At 41.3% G+C, this 4282-nt stretch overlaps 1 pseudogene; it reads right to left on the bottom strand.

The window, feature by feature from the left end:
• Window positions 1-1556: 1556 nt before the first annotated feature.
• Window positions 1557-3205, bottom strand: LOC112215005 (annotated as a pseudogene).
• Window positions 3206-4282: the final 1077 nt, after the last annotated feature.

Here is a 4282-nt window from a genome sequence, read left to right as displayed (position 1 = left end):
CAAATGTGCGCAACCGCAACATTCAAACGAGGCTACAAAGAAAACTAATGGGTCTGTAGCGGTGTAGCTGTGTTGACTTCAAAATCGGGGGTGTGAAGTAGGTTTCTATTCAAGGGTTGATCGACATGGTAATGGCTCTATAGTATTGGAGAAAAGTTGATAAAACTGACCCTCCGTTACATCGTGGCGTGTCATGTCGTAACGTACAGCATGCAGAAAGCAACTATTTCTGTCTTACAATCTCTCTCCACCAGGTGTAGCACTTCTCTCATCCTTTAGAAACAAGAAATGGACAGTGACGGGGGTAAGGGGGGATACCGAGTCAGTTTTTGCGTCATCATTGCATGCAATCATCATTCTCAAAGCCGCTGTTTACTTCTAAGATCACTTTAGCACCGCCCTAAAAACCCGATTCAAATTCGACACAAATCTTCAAATTGGTATGTAATTACACATTATATAAACTCCTTATAGTGTTTTATTTACATTTTAAAGGCGATAAGTTGCCATTTTCCCACGCGACATCTCTCCTCACTATCACGCATTAGTTTCGCTTCCCCACCCGCCATTTTTAAAAAGATCAGATGGGGCTCATTGCCTGCTTGAATTATGCAGAAACGGGCAGCGTTTAGGTCATGTCATTTATTTTGTTCGAAAGGGGAAAAATTGTGCTTTACAATGGTATTGACATTACAGTTGATCAGGAAGTATTTCGTTTATGGGGTGCTAAAATAAGGGCAATTGTACGGACCAAGGCGATGTACGAGTTTACGTTAGCTAATATGAAGTTAGGTAGATGGTGACATTTCATTCACTTAGCTAGCCATCTATACAGTATGTTAAGTTGGCTAGATAGCTAGCTAGCCAACTAGCTAGCTCATTTAGCAGCTCAGTTGAGTTAGTCTGCACTGTAGCTAGTTAGCTAATAATAAATCTTTTTATTTTTCATTTTCGAAATGTATTTACTTACTTGAATAGGTTCTCCCAGCCATGTGGACAATTGGAAACAGGGCAGCAAAGTGTTTTTGTCACTAAAGCGTTTTCGAGGATATCACTATTGAACTATGTACCCATTTAATAACCAGACCTTCATACAAACTTGCTATGCCGAATTCTTGTCACACAATCGAACATGCTGCTGGATGATGCCATATACTGCCAGCACGCCCACAAGTGATTTACCGCTATCAAGTGTACATTCACCGTCAGTCTAAATCATTTCTCAAAATCGTCAGGGTTCTATTCTGGCCAAGAAGAGGAGATACCACAACACTAGGGTCATTCTGTTCCTCTGACCTACCCCAATTATACTCTAACATGTAAAACAATAGGTCAGTTGCTTTCTTTCATCTAGTAACTAATGTACAGCATTACATGTAAAAGCCCACTGTTCAGTAAACACTTTATTAAGCAATTGACCAATCAAACTGTTCTTAACTGCTTAAAGATTGGTGGTACATTAACTTTTTGTTTCATATTTAGAATGACAGAGGGATCACAAGACAACGGTCATATTTTTTTAAAGTATGGAATTACATTTCATTCCATGGCCTCCTCTAAAGAATGACAATCAGCTCACCATTTTGGAGATTGACAGAAGAGATGATCAGAGGAGCAGAGTTTTTACCACCAGCATTATTACAGGGGATGAAGTATGTATATAGTTTTTCAGTGAATATGCAACCAGTGTAAGAGTAGATATGAGACCTGGCCTCCACATCATAAAATGACACCTGACCCTCCTCATAATCCACAAACACCCCCACCTTGTGGGGCTTCTTTCTCAATGAGAGGGTAACAGGGTGTCCTGCATTGGCCTTGTACTCATTCCCATTCCTGGGGACCACAGTCCAGTATCCATTTTGAGGCTTTAACATGATCTTTCCCTTCCTGTTGATGGACTCTCTGGCCACTCCTAAATCCCACTTAGTCTTCCCCTGGACCGTCACCTCATAGTAAAATCTCCCAGAGAAGAACCCCTTCTTTCCCAGGACACAACAAATAGAATCAAACCTTTCTGGGTTGTCAGAGAGATTCTTTAGTGTGCCTTCATGTCTCACTTGTTTCCAATCCTCAGAAAGGGCGAGTTTGGGATATGCTGTATCAGGGTCCAGAGTCACATCCACTGTATACAGCTGAATCCTCTTTAACTCGGCATCACACAACTTCCTCACCTCTCTCATAAGTGCCTCCTCAAGCTGAGATACTGCTCCCATCACAGTCCCTACACAAATATCACAGTGAACACAGATCTCAGACTAGTCCTTGGTGGGTGGAAGGGTGCACAGAGATGGGAAGCTCTGGAGGAGGAGGAGGTGGTCCTCAGTGTGTGAGAGCTCCTCCAGCTTAGTGCTTCTCTTCTTCAGGTCATTGATTTCCTGCTTAAGGTCTTTAATGAGCGCTTCAGCCTGCCTCTCTGCTGCTTTCTGGTTTTCCTCAAACATTTCAATGAGTTCAGCCTGCATTTTTTCAATGGATCGCACCAGATCAGTGAAGACCTGCACACTGTTTGATATCTCTCTGTGCCTCTTTCTTGCTGAGATCTACTGAGTGTTTGATCTCCTGAACCTTCTGCAGTCTCTCCTGGATCATCTGCTGCACTTCTGCCTCAGTCTTCCCCAGCTGAACCTTCTTCTCTTCATACTCTTCCTCTATAGGGACAATGTCATGAGCCATATGGTCTGTTTTGAAGCACAACACACAAAGACATGTCAGGTCAGTTCTGCAGAACAGCTCCAGGAGTCTGCCGTGCTTCTTACACATCCTGTCTTCCAGATTCTCCACAGGTTTGATCAGCTTGTGTCTCTTTAAGGCTGGGACTCTGATGGGGAGTCTCACAGTATGAGGTCTGACACACCAGGCAGGACTTCAGGGCCTTGAGCTTCATCCCAGTGTAGATGTCACAGGGGACTTCAAGGGGTTGAACAGGGCATTGATCTCGGCTGCTGGTCGCCTTCACTTCAACTGACTTCCTGAACTGAGCAGCCATCTCAGATATGAAAGTATTGATGCGAAGCGCAGGTTTTCTATGGAATTTCTCCTTACACATTGGACACAGGCACAGGTCATTGCTATCCCAGTACTGTCTTATACAGGCCTTGCAGAAGTTGTGTCCACATGGAGTGGTGACTGGCTCAGTGAACAAATCCAGACAGATAGAGTACAAGAACTGCTCTTCAGACAGGAGACTGCTGGAGGTGGCCATATCTAGACAGATGAGAGGTGAAAATATAAAGCATTTCCTGGGATCAGTTGGCTCTCTATAATACAAACTAATGACTAAACTTCAGAGAATATATTTTGAACAGGGTAAAAAAAAAAGAGTCAGACAATTCATTAAGTCAAATGTGGATGTGGGGAAATGTTGACTTTGGCATTTCAGTTGACTTTCTAAACTGAATTAATTGGTTATGATGATCGCAACCAATCTTTTGAAATAATTAATTTCAGTGCATTTACCAGGATACCAGCTCATTTGAATATCTCTTACCATAGATGGGTTTGTTGTTTAGCAACAAAACCAACGTGTGCACAACTATGGGGCTAAACAGATGGTGTTTGGCTTAATTGTTGATGTGTAAACTATATTTTGTCTTCAATATTTATTGAAAGTATAAATTAATTTACACAGCGAGCACTTGTCTTTAAAATACCTCATTACAGTTGTTGGTTAGATAGCTAGCGAATTTTTTGCCATATTAGCATAGACGTGATATCAGTCAAAACACCTCATAACAAGACATGTGGGCTATCCTATGAAGAAAACTAGATCTACTCTGGGTTTTCTAAAGCTAACAAGCTTCAGTTAGCTTCACATTGAAGCTCAGGATTCATCTGTACTGTGACGGTGGATGTTTTATCAGTACTGCACACGAGCGTGCATGTTGCACGTGGCTGGTCGAACGCCAAACTCTTTATTGAGACAATGTTGACATCATCAATCCATGGGTAAGTCAGTGCTGAAATCAAAATGAAGGAAAGGTTATGAAATCTAGCAGGCTATAGAGTGAAATAGGCTTTTAGAAGTGCAGTCTTTATGTTACTACTTATCGTAATGGCGTCTTTGGTGTGCTTTGATGTGCTTATCAATGCACAAGCAACTCCTATCGATAAAATAATTGTATTAAGTCATACAAAAATGTCAAATGCATTTTCAAATGCATTCTGTCATTACTAAATAATGTGTTAGGTGTTTTAACTTTTTACATTTTTTTTATACACAAAAAACATTGAATTAATAAAACATTGAATCAGTCATCTTCCTCAAATGAAGGGGATGATG

This window comes from Oncorhynchus tshawytscha, linkage group LG15 (genome assembly GCF_018296145.1).
Source record: "Oncorhynchus tshawytscha isolate Ot180627B linkage group LG15, Otsh_v2.0, whole genome shotgun sequence".
Lineage (NCBI taxonomy): Eukaryota > Metazoa > Chordata > Actinopteri > Salmoniformes > Salmonidae > Oncorhynchus > Oncorhynchus tshawytscha.
The sequence above is the reverse complement of the archived record's forward strand: the minus strand, read 5'-3'. Positions and strand labels throughout refer to the sequence as shown.